General features: G+C 44.4%; 1 protein-coding gene across 3 annotated transcripts in view; it reads left to right on the top strand.

The window, feature by feature from the left end:
- Positions 1-1151: 1151 nt before the first annotated feature.
- Positions 1152-23613, top strand: part of LOC142589030 (uncharacterized) — a 147501-nt gene continuing 125039 nt past the window's right edge. Inside the window, exons 1-2 of one of the 3 annotated variants that reach the window (XM_075700826.1) lie at positions 1177-1230; positions 4078-4093. The gene's annotated coding sequence lies outside the window, so the exon portion shown is untranslated. Of the gene's footprint in view, positions 1231-4077; positions 4094-23613 lie in introns of all 3 variants that reach the window. The other 2 variants (XM_075700825.1, XR_012829784.1) reach the window with 2 other exon arrangements.

Genomic DNA, 23613 nt, shown 5'->3' on the forward strand with positions numbered 1-23613 from the left:
CGGTAAAGTCGTATTTCCTTGAGGCCCTGGTGACAACTGAGCGCACTCAGCCAAGTGGAGACCTCAGAGCCACCCTCCTCTTAGGGATGTGGTACTCACTATATCATTGTACACGAAGGCACTAGTGCGCATGCGATTTCGATATCATGCAGACGATATGATGTTTTTCTTACCAGCGTAGTACTGGAACGCTTTAAGACCTCCATCCGATGAACCTATAACTTGAGCACATCAGCTGATTTTGCATCGGTATCCATAAACTGTGACATATCGTTTCGAGTCATGTTTTTAGGGATAAAATATATCTGAAAATAACGCATCTAATTGCTGAAAAAAAGGACTGCAATTTTCCTTTAAATTTGAACTTAGGTTACTCAAAGTGTTCATTGGCCCCTTCCTAAGTTTCATGAAAATTATGGAGTTTTACGTGCCATAACCACGCCCTGATTATGAGGCACGCCGTAGTGTGAATTCCGGAATAATTTCGTCCATCTGAGGTTCTTTGACGTGCACCTAAATCTAAGCCCATGGGTTTTTTCGCATTTAGCCGCCACTGAAGGTCGGCCGCCATGGCCGGGATTTGATCCCGCAAACTCGTGCTCACTATACCAGCGCAATCGCCACCTAAATTTCATGGAACATACAAAAGAATTGAGATTGAAAATTTGGACACATTTCTTGGCCCATGTCAGTTTTCCGACTCCTATTTTTCACTAGCTCCAAATTCTTTGTTTACGTTTTACGGACACGTTAAAAATATACGCTGCGTAGAACGATGATCACTTATAAGAATGCATTGATTTGTGTTTTTCATACGGCATGGAAAAGCACAACGGCAAGAAAAATGAAGAAAGGTTTCTGAAGCACACATGCAAATGTTCTTGAACAATGGAAAGTTTCCAGGTGTACAACTTCCACTGTGTGCATTTATTGAAAGAGAAATTTTACATCTACAGAGATATAGCAAAACGGACGTCTATATGGCAAAATTTCTGAACGCTTGTGCTTGCCTATACAGTACAATGTTATGCCACATTTAGGAATAGAATAGCGACATTTAATATGGATTAGAGCAGGGTTAGGTATTATTTCAGATTTTGGAGCCTAATCAATAAAATATATATCTAACTGAACCGAGCTTTTGCTGTAGCTTCAGGTTTGCTTGAGACCGAATTTATTCTTACTCGAAAAAGGCCGTGGAAGCAGACCTTACGGCGAAAGGTGACATCGGTAACGTCTTATTTCATTCACTCTTTTAGGACTTTCTCATTCCCGCATTTGGTAAACATCACGGGAATGAGAAATTGTCATTTCAGCATATGTGAAGCGACTAAACGGGACAGCTATAGAAATTGCTTTAGCAAAACAAGAAATTGAAAATGATGATGTGGACATAATGTTTTGGTGAAATTTGTCAACAATATACCTCATTTTGCAGTTGAGTCTTGGAAAATGAGGAATAGGATGCGGTGAATACTATTACAATACCAGGGATATTAAAGATGCCCGAAAATACCTAGACGACGACAAGGGGCCCTGAGCTGCTGGTGCCGACCGAGTTTGCACCGTCACATTTCGCGGTGGCCTGAAGTGCGTTCGACGCTCCTACCGTTCCCAGAAATTATGCTTGCCGGAGATCGCCTAGCACTTATCTATACTACTTCTGGTTTGTTGTCAAGTAGCCGGCGGTTATTCTTCTACATTCATAGCTTTATTTCAGAACTTCATTGATTGAAAGCCATGGTTATTTTTAAAGTAATATCTGTCTCATCTCCAGACCTGTGCGCCCCCCTCTTGTCTGCTTCCATGCCTCCTCAGTATATTCCAGTGGAGCTGTTTCTTCAAAGCGCTACTAGCAGCGTTCCTGTGGCTTTGGTACCCCCAAACGGGTGGATGATCCGCATGAAGAAGTCGAAAGCAATTCAAAGTAACTGCGGGCAGTCTCTAGTCACTTCCATGAAATAAGCGAGGTTCGGTAGTTTGGACGAGGGGGGATGCCTTGCTCTTCCTCTGACTAGACTTTGCCACGCACCCAGTGAGCCGTTTCTTCCAACCCCACTGAGCTTTCTGCAAAGGCGTAGTCCACGGTATAGATGTAAGCTTGAGCCCATAGGAAACATTTGTTTCTCCGGCAGGTGTAGTATCTGTTTACCCCTGCACAAGGGTAGTCGATAACAAGCTCTCTACTGAAAGCTGTATCGCAATGTTTGCAGGAACGGCTTGCTCATCAGAAATTAAGGCGTGGCCATGGAGTTTCAGAGTTCAACCCCTAGCCCCAAGAGTACTACAGTGTCTCAAGTGTTGGCATTTCACTCACATCACTGACGGTTGCCGGTCAACCACTCGATGCCGTAAATGCAGGGATGAACATAGCCATAATAATTGCTCATTTCAACATGATTCATGCTGTTTATGTAATGGAAATCATCCCGCTGATGACTATACCTGCCCTGCAAGACCAAATGTGCTTCAAGTGGTAGAAATAATAGAGAGGAGGGGTTGCTCTCGTTGTGTAGCGTTTGCAGAAATTCAGAGCAGAGCAAAGGATATGCTGGAGCTACCGCGCCAGTCGCCAGCATGGACTCGTCTTTTTCCCAGGCGATCACAAATACGATACAGAAAGCTCTTGCAAATGTGATCGAAAAGCCTGTGGCAAAACTCGGAGATTATTTTGCTCAAGTACTTTCTACGCGATTCTGTGAACAATTTCAGGTTATACGAAAATGTAGTGTCTAAAAGAAGAAGTCCTCTCTCCTAAATAAAAACTGTCGAAATCGTTCCCCTCTGCGAGTACAGATTCAGCGCAAGCTTGAACTTTAAACATTTTGATCAAGAAGTTCACTCGAAATCTAGTCACTAGGCAAGCAGGACCTAGACTCGGACTAACAAGCGCACTAGATCTCCCGATAAAACATTGCCTAGTAGTACTAATGACAAAACTAAAAACTGCGAAATATTTCCTAATAGGACAGACTTTCTGAAAGGAAGTATTTTGTAGCAAGCAGTTGGAGCTGGCTTTCGTCAACCTTAGAGTACTCCAGTGGAATTGCCCGTGAATGCTTTCTGATACTACGTATTTAATATATCTCACATGCCAACAAACTCCTGATATTATACTGCTACAAGAAACTTGGTTGACATCTTGTCAAGATTTTCATTAAAAAAGTGCCTTTGTTTTCTATTTGACATGTCTTCCCGAGGTGGAGGATTGGTTTGGTTCATTTTACCTAAAATTCGAAACAGAGCAAAAATTTTGTATCAGAATAAATCTTGTACATGTGAAATTTTAGCTACAGAAATAACGCTTCCAGGCTGCGCAGCACTTCATATGGTTAATTCCTACTTGCCTGCTGCGATATAAGACGTCCTTACCCTTCACGTCACCATAGACTACTGCAAAAAGAACACGTTGTTCGCGGGTGATATAAATCTACATCTGAGGACTAGGTTTTTCGCACTGATGCATCTGAGAAACGTTTATGGTATTTGGCTTCTTCGAACATATTTATTTGTTTAAATTCTAAAGTTGCAACTTTTGTTCAATGTCCGTCGCGCTTTCTTAGACCTATCATTTGCTAGCTCAGGTTCGTTAGTCTCATCTTGGGCTGTCATTGATGACGTCACAAGTAGTGATCACGGTTCCATATTGATGGATACTGTGTACCCCTAAATTTCTTTGGATAATGAAGTAGACATTTACGTGCACTATTCAAAATTCAAGAAAACATTTCAGTCCACGTTGTCTTCTTTGATGGGTATGGAGAGAGACACTGAAGCTGTGAGCCTTTGCTCTGTTTTGAAGGGTCCCATAAACAAATCTGAGTTTGAAGTATTCGATAGCTAAAGGTAATTCTAGCTGTCCCTGGTTGGACTCAGAAAGTGCGTGATATTATAGACGCCGAAAGCCTGCGTTGAAGACACTTCTTAACCAATACCCTTCAAATTGGAGTAATTATACATATGCTGCAGCTATGTTTAAACAAATAATTTAATTAGCAAAGAATAATTACGATGAAAAACAATATTATTTCGAAGGGTTGCAAAAAAAGCGGTTCTGCGGCTTCTTCGCTTTTGCAGGCCTATACCAAGGCACGTAAGTATTGCTTCCGTAATCCTATCGCCAAAATAATTATCTAAATTATTCGAAAAATTTACCCTAGAATTAGAAAAAGCGTTTTACAGCTCCGTTACAATTTAAATTTGCCAGGCTTACATCCGGGGATAATTTTATGCACGTAACAATTGAAGAGCGTGTGCACGTTGTGAGACTCCTATTTGCCTCAGCTCCATGTCCAGATGGTATAACAACGAACATCCTAAAAATATTTTTAACATGTCTGCATGGGCCTACTTCATATTGTCGACGACTCCTTTGAGAACAAATGGATTCCTCCATATTTAAAGGCTGCTAACGTTCTCTCCCTGCGTAGGAAACGAGGAGCGGGATTGCTTATGGACAACAGAAGGCCCATTGCTTTAACATCTAATAGTATGAAACTAATAAAAAGATTAATTAAAATGCTTATATTAAGGTTTACAACTAACAACATATTAATGAGATCATGCCAGACCATATTTAGACCAGGATGCTCGATGTGGTGTGTACAGCTTGATTTGGAGGGACGCATTAAGCTTCCTTGACACAGGCGGCAGCATGCAACGTTTGTGGCACTTGATATAGCTAAGGCATGCGACAGTGTAGAGCTTGTCATTGTCCTGAATATTCTAAAGAGCATGAAGTTTCCTCTATATACTCCAAATTCGATTTATGAATTCCTAAGTTATATAAACTATTATTATTGGAAAAGCGGAATATTTGATTAGTTTGCGAAACGCCTTATTTGCCTAACATAGCTGAAGTTTCTTCAAATTATTATGTTCCAAATATACATATCTTTATAAATATATTTTTAAATATATAATAAATTGTTCAACTATCCTTGCAATGTGTTTCCTGTGCACTCTGTTTTATTCTGCGAATTTCCCGTTGCTGTCATCTAGAGATGGCAACCACCTCATCAGAGTACTCGCTACAATAGCTTTTTCGGAATGCTCCTTTCGTTCACAGACAGATAAGGTATTGAAGTGAATTGAATTAAAATTGCTCCCAAGGCGGCGTTTCAACGTCCAAATATAATCGCTCTTGAGGAGTTCCGTAGGGTTCCGTTCGTTCTCCTATTTTGTTTAATGGTCTAGTGAGCTCAATTCCACTGTGATGATGTGCAAGTGTGTGTTTACGTAGACGACGTTTAATTCTTCGCGGCAGAAAGTGATACTCACTCCCTGCAGATAATATAACGACCACATTTATCAATATACTTGAACATTGGTTTGAGGATCTTCGTATGTCATTAACTGCTAGCAAAGGTGTCTTTCTTGTATTTCCCTTAAATATATCTCTTAATCTCTGCCTCCAATACCATAAAGAAGTAATCCCTCAGCTTGGCTTCATTTAGTGCCTAGGTAACAAATGCGATCCAAATTTTAGCTGGTGCAACCACACCGAACATGTAACTTCTAAGGCCGCACACGATTTTAGTATGATTCGCAAACTCGGTCACTGGCCGTGTGGGCTACGCACGGACACTCTCATTATGATTTATCGTTCGTATATTGAACTCATACTGGAATTTGGGTACCTTGCATTCTTTGGTGGGCCAGCAGACAAGATTAACCGCCTCGTTCTTCTATAGCGAGAGACCGTCCGGATTTGTCTTCGTTTGCCGTAATTGATTGCTAATAGTGTATTATATCGAGAAGCCTGATCACCCACAACTATTTGCAGATTCCGCATTCTTACTGTAAAAGCCTAGTTAAACGTTTACGCATCCCCATTCAGACGATCGCAGTATGTATTTAACGAAAGATCTGCGTTCTTTGAAGATACATGGTCCCGTCTATACAATCCACAGGTCCTTTTTGTGCAAGCAGAACTAGAACCAATAAAAGCTCAGATACGCGAGTTCATTCCCCTAAAAACAAACACCATTATTACCATTAGAATAAAATCTGACATGTTTTCTTTCGGTGCGAAACTCCTTTCAACTAGATACTTAGGCGAATTATAACAAGATTAATTAGCGCAAATGAAAATAAAAAATGTAACAGCGATAGATGCATCAAGATATGTAGAGAAATCAGGTGTAGGCTTATTTATGAGGTGATATTCTGCTCGTTTTCAATGCGACTTCCTGACTTTACACCTATATTTCTAGCAAAAGTATTAGCCATAATTTTAGGTTTGCGAAAATTTTACATAAAATCTTCGACCGCCGTAATAGTGACCGATTCGTTATCCGTGTGCACAGCACTCATCTCATCCTCAGACAGTACTGTTTTGAATGAACTAGAAGCACTAATAATTTCCACCTTACGCCTTGTAACCTTCCGACCGGGTCACTGTGATTTTTTTTTAAATGAAGTGGCCGACTCACTTTCTCATTTTTCATTTATTTACTGTCAAGGCCGTGCAGGCATTACAGAGAGGAGTGGCACTAGAAAAAGAAAAAAAATAGCTAATGAGGCAGCACATGGTCACAGATAGCCGACTTGAACACATCATGGTCTTTGATAGTGAGGATGGATGCGGGAAGGCGATTCCAGTCTTGACTTGTTTTCGGGATGAAGGCTTCGAGGTATACATTGCTTTTACACTGACGCACCCCAACCTTCATTTGATGATCAATACGGAATGACAAATGGCTCGGTGACGAAAAAAGTGTCATTTTCAGCTCATTATTAGTGTAGTATATTTTGTGAAACGGGCATAAGCGGGAAATTCGACGTCTAGTAAAAAGGAGAGGTAGTTCAAGCATTTGCTTCATGCGAGAAACGCTGGATAAGCGATGGTAGTTAGAGAGGATAAACCTAACTGAGCGGTTCTGAACCGATTATATGGACTGTGTTAACGAGCTAGTGTACGGGTCCCATATCGATGAAGCGTACTCGAGTTTAGAACGCACGAGTGTTTTATATAGTAGTAGTTTCAGCGGAACGGGAGCGAGGCGAAAATTCCGCCTAAGAAAACCAAGGCAACTGTTAGCTTTGTTAAAACCATGGTGGATATGTTTCTGCCATGACAGATTGTTAGTGATATGGACGCCTAGATACTTGTAGCTGTCGATGAACTGAAGAGGGCAACCGTTAAGATCATAGCCCTGAGAAATGAACTGGTTAATCTTTCGAGACACCCTCATTGCTTTACATTTGTTAATGTTTAGTTTCATAAGCCATGCATCACATCAAGAAGAAATTTTATTTAAGTCAGATTGAAGAACGGAGAAGTCAGACTCATTAGAAATTACGCGGTACAGAACGCAGTCGTCTGCAAGGAGCCTCATGTTAGAAGCAACAGAATCAGGCAGGTCATTAATATAAATTAGAAAAAGAAGACGCCCTAGGTCTGACCACTGAGGAACACCGGATGTTACATTGCATGATTTAGAGCCATGATCATTAACAGAAACGTACTGTGTTCTATTCTGCAGGAAACATTCAATCCACTTAAGCAGGTTGCAATCAACATGGAGTGTGCTAAGTTTCAGTAATAGCAGTCGATGTGAGACGGTATCGAAAGCTTTCGCGAAGTCAAGAAAGATGCAGTCAATAACTGAAGCTCGATCTAATGCGGAAGACAAATCATTAGTAAAGGTTAATAATTGAGTCTGACAAGAATAATTTTTGCGAAAACCATGCTGCTGTAACGCAAAAAATTTATTAGACTCGAGAAAGCTAATCAGGTTGCAGCAGATTATGGGCTCTAATAATTTGCACGGAATAGAAGTTAAGGAGATCGGCCGGTAGTTTAAGGGGTTATGTGTATCACTAGATTTGTGGACTGGAATGACCTTCGCCGTCCTCTAGTCGTCCGGAAGTGTTCAACTCTGCAAAGACTCCATAAAAATATATGACAAGAAAGCAGATAAATACGCTACAGTACTCTTAAGGGATTTTGTAATTTATGGTATCAACACCTGCCGATGAAGAAAGTTTAGCTTTCTTAATCAAATTGTATATGCCATCTAAATCGATCGTAATCGACGCCATCTCAGGGTACGTAAAGGCACGTGCGGACGGTGAAGTGCGGACGGTGGTGAAGAAAAAGATAGCGAGAATGTGTTGTTAAAAACCGTTGAGCAAAGCTCACGGGGGACAGGAAATCCATCGTCAGTTTTCAGAACGATTTCTGTGGGTTTGCGTACGTTAATAATGTTCCAAAACTTCTTTGGATTAGTTGTGAGCAGATGAGGTAGTGTTTCAGAAAAAAAGTAATTCTTGGCTGAGCGAATGGCCATTTTATATTCAGATGCGATAGCTACGTAGGCAGCTTTTGCTGTGGTTTCCCCAGATAGTTTGAAGCGTCGAAAAATGCGTTTTTTTTTTGTTAAGAAGCTGTTTTAAACTCAAGTTAAACCAAGGAGCCCGATTGCATGATGATAATAAGCGAGTCGGAACATATTTTTCAGTTAGCGTTTGAACCTTGTTCTTGAAAAGGAGCCAGTTTTCTGCAATAGTTCTTTCCCAGAACTGAGAAAAAGGAAATCGGCAAACTTTGTTTTTCGTTATTGATCGAGGAAAAATCTGCTCGACTGTAGTCACGAATTTTTTAAGGTGTTTTTTAGACGCTGTGGCGATCGTAAAGGGATCGCAAAACCAATCACGCAATGGTCGCTTAAACCAGGTATAATTGATAGTGATGAAATTAAATCAGGGGATGTGGAGAAGACGAGATCAATGATGTTGGCAGAAACTGCAGTGACACGGGTAGGCTTTTTACCAACTGGGTGAGGCCAAATGTCGAACATATATCAAGAAATATTGAACATTGGGATGAGGATAAAGTCACTGATGGGAAGTCAACAGCCCAGTCAATGCCAGGGAAATTGAAATCACCGAGCAAGAATATTGGTGCTGCTGGATATTTAACAACGATTTGGTTGCTAGCTCATTCAGCTCAAATAGCTCATTGCGAAATGTGGATGTACTATCGGTGGTCGATAGCAAGCGGCAAATATCACGTTTTTGTTATTTATGTGAATACAACAGCCAAAGAACTCAATTTGCGAAGGCACGTGTACATCAAAAGAGGTGATATCACATGAAACAGTGATCAAGGTCCCACCACCACATCGTCCTATTCTGTCATTTCTATAAATATTGTAAGCCTTACTGCACGCGAAAAGCTCCGAATTTTCAATTTTATCTGAAAGCTAGGTCTCGACTAAAACAACAATATCTGAATTGCACGTGACGATCAGCGCAGACAGAGCATCGCGCCTATTCATAAAGGAGTGGATGTTAGTGAACAGCACAGAGTAATCGTTGTCATGCTTATTCTGTACGGCCGCGCGATGCTAACTCGAAGCGGGTGACGGGGGATTCGCAGGGAAATTTATTCCGCTGCTGCCTACATTACCGCTGGCAGTAGCAATACTGTTCTGCTGGAGTTCATAAATGGTATCGGTTTGAGAGCAATACGCGTAGCACGTTTTCTTGATGAGAAATTTGTTGTACCTGAGATGATACAAGTGAACGAAAGACTTCCCAAATGCAATTAACTTATTCCTGGTCATTCTAGTTGCCCGACAGAAGTCTTCTTGACTGGATACCCCGGATCCTTGCAGTTTCTTTTTTTTTGTGTCAATATGTTTTCCTTTGCTTCAAATGACGCCAATTTCCCAACCACTGGTCGACATTTGTTATTTATAAAGGAACCTAAGCGATGCGCATGCTCAATTCCTTCTTCGGGTAATTGCAACGCGAAAAACTGCACAAGGAGTGCACGAAGTTTTCTTTCTGTTTCCGCGTAATTTTCTGAGGCACCATCGGTGATACCAGAGAAAATCAAGTTATGTCTTCTTGACCTGTCCTCGAAATTTTCCAGACGAGATTGCACAGATGCATTCTCACTTTTCCTGGCTTCGGTAATAATGCCTCGGATATGAGCAGGTTCTTGCTGAGTTTCAAGTGCAGCGACTTTCTGCTCTAAGTACGCTAATCTTGCATTCATGCTTGTAATACGCTCCTCAAGTCATTCTTGGTTGGCTTTCACTTCATTAAGAGTTGAGATTAGCTCAGCGTGACGCGCATCCATTTTAGTAGCAAGAGAGTTGATGGCCTCGAAAACCAGGTTAGTGCTACAACTGGGATTAGGCCCAGGGTTCAGCTCAATGTCCCCGGACATCACAAGCAACTTCGTAACATGTGCACAATCGGCAAATAAACACCGCAATATGTCCGGGCATTGGACGAGCAGCAAAGCGCGATTGCTAGAGTGCTTACAGTAAGGAGAATCGAGTTACCAACCGTGATGTAAAAGAAGAACACTCTCAGCAAAGACTGCGCCATTGCTGCTATCCCATGCCCACTGAAGAGGGTCGTCATCGTTGGCCTATTTATATGCGCACCACAGGGTGACGCATGCGTCGATGCCGTTGGTTTGGTGAAAAGATCCGGTGCGATGATTCCGCTGACGTTTCCCGCATGCGCAGACGAAGAGAACAGCAAATCGCCGCATGATACAAAGGCCGAGTTTTCAATAAGGAAGGGCGTAGGACAGGCTCTATCGAAGGGGTTCCAGGCATGGACAGGAAACAGCCCGATTAGTGGAAGAATCTGGATGTAAAAGAAGAACGGTCTCAGCAAAGACTGCGCCATTGCTGCTATCCCATGCCCACTTGCACTCGCTACCCTACATGGACCACTTATATATGTTCTGGCACGTTCTGCTTACACCACCGCCGCTAGATTTTGGAAACTATCTCTTTTAAAATGATCTGCGAAACAGACATTCCAAATAGCAGACTTAAATCATTTGCTTCACCCTTGGGACATTCAACGGCGTCCCACACGTAATTTGGAAATTTTCCTCAAAAGATTACGGTGCCGTATGCCACCCCTAAATTTTTAACTTCACAGGTCTGGTCTGGCATTGTTCCTTCTATGTAATTTCTGCAAAGAATTGGAAAACATTGATCACTTTTATTAACGTACTGCTCATTCGCAATACAGAGAAAGAAACATTTTGGAATTCCATTCCCAAGAGTATGCATTGCTTTAAACACTAAAAACATTCTCTCCTTTGGAGCAACTACACACAGGAACGTTAGCAGGGTCGTATGCGACTTACTTATTTATTACTGATTAATTCAGTACTGATATTATTCATTATTACTGTTTTTGTTGATTATATGACAGAATATTAAGTTACTGTAATTTACTAATTTTTAATTTATTCATTTAGAAAAACTACTGATAATTTCATTAAAATTTATTACCTTCAAGCTTGCTCTCTTTTCAAAAACGCCCATTTCCCTATAACCGTTTTCCGTTTAACCACCGGCTTCTTGGCCCCTTCCCCGTAGTGGGCATTCGCCATGGTATTGGAACCGACCAAGTAAGCGACATCTGGCGAGCCTGCTCTTGTACATACACTTCAAATAGTGTTTTTCGCTGTATTCACCGAGACAACAAGAAGACGCCGTTCGAAACGGCGCGCCCACATTGGGCTACGCATGCTTGGTTTTTCGGGTGGACCACCTTCTGGGACCAGCCCGAACGATCACCACCATCTCCAAGAGGTGGACTGGTGCCTGTGGAGACCAACTGCAGGCTAGTCGGACCATATTTCGGCGTTTTACGACCAATTTCCCCCTTCAGAACGTGGCGAGCTGCTAGCCCTAACTTCAGTTAGGTTGAGCAGCGCAGGCGCCGGTGGGCGAACGCGTACTCGAGCATGGCGGCCTTAAGATTTCCGGCTGCGACATCGAACCCGCCACTTATTACAATGTTGCTACTTGAAGAAGAGATGGATTTCACTGCATCTCAGGTGGGTGATGCAACACCGCACGACGAATGCAAAAGGCAGCTACGATTAACAACAACATGCAAACCGCTACCGTGGTGGACGAAACGACAGCAGAAGCCGCATGGGAGCGCGTTCTTTCCCTGAAGGAAAAGAAAAATCTCGCTCAGGAGCGACGCTCTGCGCAAGAAAGCGCACTGCCATCAGGCCCAATTACCAACTCATCCAAACCCATGGCGCATCGCGGGCGCCCACGACTCAAGCGTCTTCCGCAGCTACCGAAGAGTGACCTGAAGGTGGTCATCAGACCACACGAAGGGCTACCACTCAAGAATGTTACCAGTCAGGCCCTGGCTATAGCCGTCATGGAGGCGTGCCTGGAGAGAACCACCGACAACAATTTTATTCTAAGAATCAAGTCAGGTTCCAAAATTGCAGTGATATCCACCACCAAATCGGCATACGGCCAAGGTCATGCAAGCCATTAAATCCTTGAACATCAACGGACGATAACACCCGGTCAATGCGTACCTTACGGCAGGAGAAGACACGCCAGGGGGAGTAATCCACGCGATAGAAGCACACATCTCTTCTGACATGCTGCGATCGCACCTACGTGTCCAAACGCAGGGACTGGAGTTGATCGACGCAAGAATGATGGGCGACTCACAAAGTGCTTTGCTCACCTTCTACGGCAGCCAAGTGCCAAGGTGTGTTTAATACATCGGGTGGGGGGGGGGTTAGAGCAACTGTTCACACCCTACCGAAATGCGGTACAATTCTGCCGTACCTGTTGCACCGTGGCATACCGCACCGACCTATGTCCACAGCCCGGCGTACAGATGTGCCGCTCGTGCGGGGTGCGGGAGCCTGCCGATGGACATACGTGCACCCCGAAATGCGCCATTTGGGGGAGTGATCACCCAACGGGTGACCGCACATGTCCCCGAAGACTAAAGCCAGTCAGGCAGATATAAAGACCACGGCCAAAGAAACCAACACAGACGCAGCTACGGTGATTTGCCACCGAAGACGAGGACTCCGAGCTAGAGTTCCTTCCGGCGATGGACCATCGCAGCCGCTCCAGAAGCCGCTCTCTGTCGCGGAGCCGATCTTATTCCGGGCAGCCGGGCCAGAGAAGACGATCGGCATCCCGACCCAACGTGCCCCAGCAGCAACATCAGACCAAAAAGGAGGAGGCCCCAAGAAGCAAGTCACCGGGGATCCTACTGGTATGCAGCACCCCTCAAAATAATCAGTTGAGCTGGGCGCAAGTCGCATCTTCCACGGCCAATGCTAAGAATACACCTACACCAATCACACAAACCCAGAGTACAAGAAAATAGTAGAAGAAAACAAAATACTTGGAAACAATTTAGCCGAGTTACGAGCCGAGTTTGAAGCCTTTAAGCGCATAGCAAGCAACTGCCCATCACAGCAACCCATAGAAATTGCGGACCACGCTTCCAAATCACCACCGCAGACATCACTGCAACAAAGTACCGCCTCCAGCGCCCAGTCGGTAACGCTGGAACAGTTAGCATAAAACATGCCACTAATCTTCGCAGAGCTACACAAACTGAAGCGAATGGTAGAGGATGTGCAAACAAAAGCCGCAGGCGTACCCCGAAAGAGGGTCAGTCAAAGTCCCGGAGCTCCTACCAGGACACCGAAAGTTATAGAACACACTGATAGGGACAGTAATATCCATGGATAATATGGCAAACAACACAAAGACCGGACACATTGAAATCTGGAAATAGAATTGCTGCACGCTGCGCACGAAATTGGCTAATTTCACGTACTACATAGAATCGGTGCCAATCCCTCCCGACGTTATCTGCATTCAGGAAATAGGGAAACGAAATCAAAAACTCAAAAGATAGGAGCTTTATGCTCACCCATATTACCCTCAAGTAGCCACCTTTGCCAAGAAGGATGTCGCGATTAGCCTAAATTACGTTTTTGGGGAACCTATTCAGCACCAGATAATCACAATTCGGCCGCAGAAAAGGGGCAAATATAAAACAGTTATTTTGAACGTTTATAGTTCTCCCAGAGAAAAACAGCTGGATTTCGAAAACGTGGTGGCCACCGCGGTGCGACTCGCTCAAAGTAGTGACAAATTAATATGGTTAGGCGACATTAACGCACAACGCTCAAACTTGGGCTACAGTAGAGACAATCGCAAAGGCATCTTGTTAGCAGACGTTGTAGAGCGCTACGGACTTTTCCTGCTAACTCAACCGGATATCCCAACGCAAATCGGGAACAGCGTGTCCAAGGACACTTCCCTTGACCTCACGTTCACCAACAACGAAAGTGAGACGCGATGGACGAACCTAGGTGAAAACTTAGGAAGCGATCACTATATTTTAAGCATATTGGTTAATGCAGCCAGGAGCAATTGGGAAGGCAAGGCTATCCGACTGGACCAAATTTCTTGAAAAACAGAAAACAACCGGTCGCATAACATACGTAGGAGAATAGGCCTAGCGGTTCAGAGTTATTCACTCTGGGATCCCAAAAACAATTGAAACGACAACACGGGCTCGAGCCGGGGATCGTCACCTCTTGCATCTCTGGGAAGCCCGAAGAGGCCAACAGGAGAAGGACTGGCGTCGTATTCAGACGACCCCCACCTGCCCCACTACACAGTATATACCGCACGAGGTTCACTGACGAGTGCTTGTGGTGCACAGACACACTCACACTAAAACACATCACATGGGAGTTTCCCAGGAGGCCTCAGCACATAGACAGCCCCATATTACACCAACATCCGCTAATGAGGAATAGGTAGTGGGAGGCAGGGCTTGCGGACGAGGGTCGGGAGAGTCAGTTGGCTCTTCTGGACCAAGCCCAGCGAGCCGCTCGTGCCAGTGGGGCCCTGGAATAGGGGCTCCAACCATCGTGCTTTATTTTATTAATATTCAATAAAGTTTTTACTCACTCACTCACTCTGTCTTCATCAGCACACAATAATTTAGGAAATGTGCGCGATTCTCATTCTCGCCATGGAAATCCGCAATGGTAATAACATCGAAATTGTCATCCCGCCTCCCGGAGAAAATACCGCACCAGCAACACCTACGACTCGTGAGACTTCTTCATTCGTCAGGATTCCCTACGCTCGCAATGCTGATGGGTTCTGCGGCCTGGACAAAGTTTAAATTGATGCAAGAATAAATTTTTATGAGCTTGACAATTCAAATACCTCGTGTAACCCAATGCGTATGCTCGCTAACCTTACTGTTTACCTGTTCGGCACCCCAAAGCGTTCTATACCAAACATATCACGGCCACTAAACCAGCAGGGTAATTATCAAAGAAAAGCTACGCGACCGGCTCGGAGACTCCTTTGGGTGGAAAGTTTCCAAGCAAATGGCTCCTGCCGCCCATATTTAGACATTTACAGAGCACTCCTCTTCATACATAGAAGACGTCGGGGGTCTTTTCCGCAAAGCCGACCAGATGTCTGAAAAAAAAAGAAAGGAGCTAGCATAGTAATTCGAATCACAGAAAACGGGTTTACATTTTTTTTTTGTTTTCCGCAACATATCGATAATCGGCACCATTATAAAAGAATGGCGTTGGGTTGGACGAGCTAAGAGTCACCGTAGCTTGCACCGCATTGCGTGTTTGTCCTGTATGGCCGTAAGGTTGACTAGTGCAGATGCATCCACTCAGTGAAATAGCTGTGTCAGCGTATCATGCATCGTTGGCCACAAGCTCGACGCCTCCTATTCTATATCCTCTTCTGCGACGCCTGCCGATTAATCACTAGCCCGATTGCGACGATACAGCCAGTTGCCCAACGGAAATTTGAGAATGTGGGTCAGAACTCTGCTTGCTAGTCGACGCAATCCAGTGTCTGCCGCTTTTCATGCAGCTCTTTTTGTCCTCAGCAGTATCCTACCGCCTTTCGCAACTCGTATAAATGATGTGCACACGACAACAAGCCTATCATTATTAATGCGAACAGCATTCTTTCTATCTATCTATCTTCTATCTTCTTTGTCTTCTATCTATCCATCTATCTATCTATCTATCTATCTATCTATCTATCTATCTATCTATCTATCTATCTATCTATCTATCTATCTATCTATCTATCTATCTATCTATCTATCTATCTATCTCACGTCGATGGAATGGCCGGAGATGTCTACCAGCTTGGGCCACTAAGTAGGCTCCCCTAGACCTGATGCATCCTGGTCGCTTCAGTGCCATCTTTTCAGCTTCGTGATATCATGCTCTCGTCATACCGTCGTCGTCGTTCCTTCTATCTGGAACCCCGTTGTCCAAGTTTTCTAATAGCTTCGACCATCAGGCAAGGCTGCTAATCGTGATGTTTTTGTGGTCGTAGCATAGCCGTCATTCTAGCTTTGTCATCCGGTATTGGTCATGCCGTCATCGACACGCAGTCGTCATGGATTTGTTCTCACACCTCCACAGTGATGCCGTCAAAGTCGTTCAATAGTCGTGAATCCCGCTTCATGATCTGACTCTCGTTATGCTGCCGTCGTCAGTCCTACTCCGACTCAGTGGTGCTAGTTGTCTAATAACTTGTGCCACTAGGTCGGTGCTTAGGGTCGTGATGCTCTCATGGTGTTGCATCGCCGTCAAACCTGCTTTGTCTTCTGACTGTGCTCATGCTTTCATAACATTGTAGTTTGATCACTGTCATAACCCGTGATTTTGAAACTTCTGGACTATCGGGAGAAAGTTTCGGTATTAAAGAGTGGTCACAAGCTAAAGGAAACCGATTACCCTATTTCGGAAGATTTTTCACTACGTGTCCGGAATATCCGCAAGAAACTTTGGGAAGCGTCTGAGAGTTTTAGGAACAACGGGTTGCACGGTCCGCATACGGTTTGACCATATATTTATTGATAAAGTTCGCTATAACTGGAACAGCGCTTCTAATACATTAGAGAAAGTACATCGTAATACAGTACTAAATAGCGTCGCACCTGCCTCTCCGCCTTGACTCCGTCGCAAAACCAATGACCTCCGTGTATTAAATATTAACGCAAGAAGCCTTCTCAATAAATTTCCCCACTTCATCTCTCTAGTAACTGCTCATTCCCTCCATATTATAGGCATTACTGAAACATGGCTACATGACGGCATATTCGACTCCGAAGTTGCGTTAAGTGGATACACGTTGGTAAGAGTTGAAAGACCAAATGGTAGAAGCGGCGGTGTCGCCCTCTATATACAGCCCCACCTGAAGTTTTCAGTCCTTGAAACCCCATGTGAAATTGAGTTGCTTTTGTGCAAGATTCCTTTGGAAAGGTCATCCGCGCTAATTGGAGTGTTTTACCGGCCTCCTGGCTCTTGTGGTGATCAGTTCGCTTTCCTTAGCAACATTCTGCACGATTTGAAATCATCAAATATAATACTTATGGGAGATTTTAATGCACCAGGCATCCACTGGCCCTCTCTCACCATTACCGGCTGCGACGTGTCACTCTCAAGAAGATTATTGCGCCTTTCCCTATCACTCGGTCTTAAACAGATTGTCCACGAGAACACCAGGGAAACGGCTGTCCTAGATTTAGTTTTTCTTGGCTCAAGACTTTTCGAGGGTGGCTTCCAGTGCGGCGTTACTGGCGGGATTTCTGACCACAAAGCCGTATTGTTCTCGGTTTGCTGTATTGTTCCCAAACCGCGGATTGAGTACTGCACTTTTCGTGATTTTAGCCGCGCCGATGATGCTGCAATTACCGACACACTTAGCGAATCGTTTGAGAACTTTCATGAATTATCTTTGAACAACGATGTCAATGTTGCCGCAGGGTTCTTTGAGAATATTGTTGAAACATGTATTAACCAATTTGTTCCCCTGAAAACAAAAAAGAAAAATATTAATTCACGTGGATGACAAGAGGACTGCGGCATTTATCGCGTCGTGTTTCGGGATTGCGCAAATCTAAAAGAAATGATAATCCTGACAAAATTGCAGAGTTCAATGATGCCAAGAAGGAACTGCGCCAGAAACTAGCATCTGCCAAGGATGTCTACTATGCTGTTACTTTGCCAAAATTAATGAACACAAACCCTCGTATGTTCTGGAAATCGATAATGCCAAGTAACAGCACAACGAACAGTTTAGTTGTTAAGGACGTGGCAGTTTCAGATTCACTCACGATTGCTTCCGCTTTTAACACCTATTTTCATTCCGTGTTCACACAGGATAACTCTTCACTTCCACCTTTTAGCTGTCACTCCTACCCTCCTATTGAAGACATCGTCTTCTCTAGCTCAGGTGTTCTGAACATGATCCTCCATTTAGATGCTAAAAAGAGCTGCGGCCCAGATGACATACCCAATTTTTTCCTCGTTCGCTACTCCCTTTGGACAAGCAGATACCTCTCCGTTATCTTCCGTAAATCATTATCCACCTCCACTGTTCCCCAATCCTGGAAGCTTGCTACGGTCATTCCGATATACAAATCCGGTAACGCTCAACTTCTGCAGAACTACAGACCCATCTCATTAACTGACCACTCATGCAAGTTACTCGAACATATAATTTTTAAACACATCACGGAATTTCTTGAAAGCCACAATATCCTATCCAATTACCAACATGGTTTCCGTCGCGGATATAGCACCACTACCCAACTAATCGAATTCACGCACGATATTTGTCAGTCATTAGGTTTAGGCGGACAGGCGGACGGCATTTTTGTTGACTTATTCAAAGCTTTCGACACCGTTCCACACCCAAAACTCCTCTACAAGCTTAACTCCATTCTAATTAACCCTTCCCTGGTTGGTTGGATACATAGCTTCCTAACCCAGCGTTCTCAGTCTGTGCAATTTAACGACTCTATTTCCTCTCCTGTCAGTGTTTCATCCGACGTCCCACAAGGTTCCGTTTTAGGCCCGCTTCTTTTCTTATTATATAATAATGACTTGCCGCATTGCGTGTCCGTTAGTATTCGTCTTTACGCTGATGATTGCGTCCTCTATCATAGTATTAACACACCAATGGATCATGATTTACTTAATGACTACTTTGCAAAATTTTGTAGGTGGTGCAAGGAATGGCAAATGAACATTAATTTCTCTAAAACTGTTTCCATGTCATTCTCCAGACGCCCATCTCTATCACTTTTCACGTACACTTTCCATGGTCAAGATTTAAAAAGAGTAAGCGAATTTAAATACCTTGGTCTTCATTTCTCCCATGACATGTCATGGTCAAAACACATTGACATCATATGTAACAAAGCTTTTAGGCGTCTCGGTTACCTCCATCATTCATTGCGTAAGGCTCCAAAGGATACCAAACTGATGACGTATAAAACACTTATCCGCCCCATTCTTGATTATGGCTGCATCGTATGGAATCCTCATAAGAAATCCGATATTAAAAAGTTAGAATCAGTCCAAAAGAAATCAGTGCGCTTTATTTTTCGCAACTACAGCCGAAATTTTTCCCCTTCTTCCCATTATACAGCTACAGGTCTTACAGTTCTTTCATCTCGCCGCCGCTTAGAATGCATGAAATATTTACACACGCTGATTTATTCTGAGCGCCTTGACACACTAGATAATTATTTGAACTTTAGTTCACCTTCTGTCACTAGGAGTTCTCATAATCTCAGCCTTATCCCTTTCTTTTGCCGAACGGAGATGTTCAAGCACAGCTTCTTTCAACTGGCCATTGAACTATGGAATTCACTGCCTGGAAGCATCCGCTCTTTACCTATGCAAGAATTTTTGAAAGCAATTACATATACTCGATATTCATATTTTTTGTGCCTGTATCTCGTTTCCTTGCTTTCCTTTTCTTTCACTACCCACTCCTCCAATAGCCTCACCGAGGCTGCAGTATGTATAAATAAATAAATAAATAAATAACTTTAGTGACGTCGTCCCATTGTTATAATGCCGTCGTCATACCACCTTCCTCTTTCTATAAATATCAATATATCTTCGTCATTATAGTGCTGTCGTACTGCCGACATTCAATCGTGATTATGCCGCCCTTGTCATGCCCGAGTAGCCCAGACAGTCACTCTCATGTCTCTATTATCAGATTGTTGCGTAATGTCGTCGTAATCGTGCCATGATCTTCACTAAAGCTGCGTCGTCCGACTCTCCTCGTGCCATCGTCGTTGCACCATCGTCGTGATACAAGTTTCGTCACACAGTCATCATCACTCCGTTGTCACTTCATTGTTCTTATGTGACTGTCATGTCATCATCGTCACTGTCATCACTGTCGTCACTGTCATCATACAGTCATCTATGTTCATTCGTTGTTACACCGTCGTCAGGGTTCGATCGCCGTCGTTACCATAACACCACTGTAACTTCGATACCGGACCCTCCTGATGCCATCGTTTTCGTTCCATCGTCGTCACGTTGCCCTCTCACCACTGTAATCACTTCAGTATCATCATCCCATACAATCACGCCGTCATCGTACTACTTCCTTTGTCGAGCCATCAACGTCATTCGTTGTTCGCCATTCGGTGTCATGCAGCCGTGATTATGCCGCTCTTGTCATGCCATCATCCTGATTGCGTCATCGTCACACAGATGCTATCATGCGTTCGTTGTGATAGCGTCATCGTGATGCGGTCTTGGTCATACGTACCACTGCCGTTAATCCCGTTCCTCAGGTTGTCGTCATACCATTGCCGTGACTCCATCCTGCTTATAACACCGTCACCATGTCATTGTAATCAGGTATTCGTCGTTATACACCTTGGTCGTTCGATGGATGATGATTTTCCTATTCGGCATTCCATCACCAATGCGTTGGCGTCGTACAGTTTTCATCGTGCCTTTGTGTTCGTGGGTGACCACTGAAAGACAGTGTAATAGCAAAAGAAGACAATATCAGAGTATGTCTCACATAGCCGAAGCAACGGAAGTATAATAATTAGAACTACACAGGCTAAATAAATGTTACTTATAAATATGATCTGTCGCTCAATTGTTCGATTGCTGTAGGCATTGCCACGGACAATCATCGCTAGATGAGCTGTGGCGTGATTTTTTTAACTTCTGATAATCTCACCCCATTGCTCATGACTACCAAAAAGGATAGCGACCAACACCTCAGTGATACTCCAGAGCTTACCGCCATTCATCTAAAGTGACTGCGTGCAATGCCAGTCGTCATGAACTTCGTGTAGCCAATGCCTCGGTTTCTAGCCTTTGCTACGGTTGGTCGCCTTCTCCCGACTTCATCGGTCTCATTTTGTCGAGGGCCTTCACTTTTCTTTTTCGTCCAATCATTCCCACACCAAACGGGGAAACTAGGCACTGCAGAATTCGGAGTTGAACCTGTGTTATTGACCTTGACTTCACGTGCATGGCTCACGTTATGCGCCAATGAAAACCGTATTAGCGCTGACGTCGACGTTGTTACACTCACTTCGCTGATCGGGACAAGTGCACACCATTACATCATGAGTGCTACCTTCCAATTACCGTTTAGAATGTTCCTCGTCTCAACACCAGCACGAGTCAGCTGCGACGCGAATGGCCGTACTGTTGACAGGACTTTCTCATTTAGGGGCTCGTTTGTAGTAGCATCCACGTCGAGGAGGATGAGGAGAACGGCGTCTGGCTAGGGTTAGGTCATTGCCTCGAAAGTGAAGCGAGTGCATGGCTTAGATAATGAGTGGCCGGTTCAACAGGGCCGGGAGATTTATCGGCCGAGGAAAGACCATCAGCTAGAACCTTCTTTTCAGAAAAACATGATCCTTTTTATTGTGGAATGACGTCATTAGTGATTTTGCCCGCCAGAAGATCTAATGAGTGTCCGCTAGGGCCTTCTGCTCAGTAAAAATATACTCCTGTTTATTGTGGCTCAGGGTCATCACTGATATGTGCGTCGCAAGATTTAATGACCATCAGCTAGGACCTTCTGCTCAGTAAAAATATGTTACTTTTTATTGTGGCTCATCGTCATCACTGATTTTCGACAGCACAAGATTTAATAACTGTCAGCTAGGGCCTTCTGCTCAGCAAAAAGATACTCCTGTTTATCGCAGCTCATCTTCATCACTGATTTTGCACGTCACAAGATTTAATTACCGTCAACTAGTGCCTTCCGCTCAGGAAAAATGTACTATTGTTTACTGTGGCTCATCGTCGTCACTGATTTTGCACGCCGCAAGATTGCTGACCATGGACAGCGGACATGGCTAACGAGAGCAGCAATGCTTCTAATGATCAGCGCGGAACCACCATCACGAATAACGGAGATCGAACAACGCCTACCCACAGCGCGACGTGGCTGCTCTTTCGCTGAGGTTACCGCAGTACTGGCCGGTGGACCCCCCTACTCAGGATCGCTGAAGTTTAGAGCCAGTTGCTCATCGCGCGAGTCACGTTGCGAACTAGGAAATTCAACTTTCTCGTATCCTCGTTTCCGCCTGAAATTGCCACCCCACTTTTAAACTTGATCCTTCAACCCCCGGTGACAGACCCTTTCGACATCCTCAGGGGCGAACTCGTCAAACGATCGACAATTTCGGAACAGCAATGGCAACAGCAGTTTCTCAAAATTTAAAACCTCGGCGACTGCAAAGCTTCCCAGCTTCTGCGTCGATTTCAACAGCTCCTCGGAGAAAAGGCGGCCACCTTCAATCAAGATTTGCTTCGAGGATTATTGCTTCAATGTTTGCCCACCTCCATCCGCATGGTTCTGGCGACCGCTAGCAGGTTGCCCATGCCCCAGCTAGCCTAACTTGCCGACTCCGTCATGTACGCATCGATAAAACTCGTGGAACGTTCAGATGGCTCCATTCTGCCATCCTCGCCCTCCCGACAAAGCCTGCATGGTGAATTCCGCGAGGAGATCTGCAAACTGTCAAACAAGACCGCCGCTCGATCTACTGAACGCCGGCGCTCTTCACCGCGCGGCCGCTCTTCCTCGCGCAACCGCTCGCCGCCCTCATCACGGCAAGGAAAATGCTGGTACCGTTTTACCTTCAGTAACGCTGTACGAAAATGCACGGCCCCCTGCAGTTTTCAGGAGAACTCCCCGTAGCACTAAAGCCCCTTAAACTTCCTAAGGTAGTGCCATGATTTGATGAATGCCTCCTCCTGCTCCCGCGCTCTGGCCAAGGCCGACACCGTGTCGCTATTGGCCTAATAGCATCACGTGGGTCCTAGCGCCGTGCATCAACGCCATTTTAGCTCGAGAAACGTCTACGGAATGGCAAGGAGCGCATGTTCGCGCAATTGCTATGCTCGAGCAGTGTAGGCGGCGCCTGGTCGAGGAGGGAGCGTGAAAGAGAGGAGAAACGAGGAGGAGCGGAGGCGGAGGAGGAGAGTGTTGCTACTTTACGAAGTTTAAGGGGCTTTACGCAGCACCACTAGAAGCGGCGACTGGTGCCCGGCCCAAGTCAGCCTGTTATTCTCCTTGATTGACAAAAGGACAGGTATGCGTGTTCTCTTGGATACTGGTGTGGATGTCAGTGTCATCCCTTTCACAGCTGTAATTCACAAGTTCCGGCAAGTCCAATCAATACCACAAGCTGCCAATAAGAACTGCATCACCCTCTATGGGGAACAAGCACTGCCCCTCAGCATCGACCTGCGCCGGACATTCTGAATAATTTTTCTAATTGCTGATTTTGCCCACGCCATCTTGGGTGAGGATATCTTGCCTCACTACAGTTTCTTAGTTGACATGAACAGTAAATCACAGAACCACAGGTGGGCATAATAAATCCTGAGTCAACCACTATGGTGGGACTTAAAATTGATCGTTGGTTTGGCTCGTAATACCGCAGAATTTAATTTAAATATATCACTGGCATTGTCAC

This window comes from Dermacentor variabilis, chromosome 7 (assembly GCF_050947875.1).
Source record: "Dermacentor variabilis isolate Ectoservices chromosome 7, ASM5094787v1, whole genome shotgun sequence".
Classification (NCBI taxonomy): Eukaryota; Metazoa; Arthropoda; class Arachnida; order Ixodida; family Ixodidae; genus Dermacentor; species Dermacentor variabilis.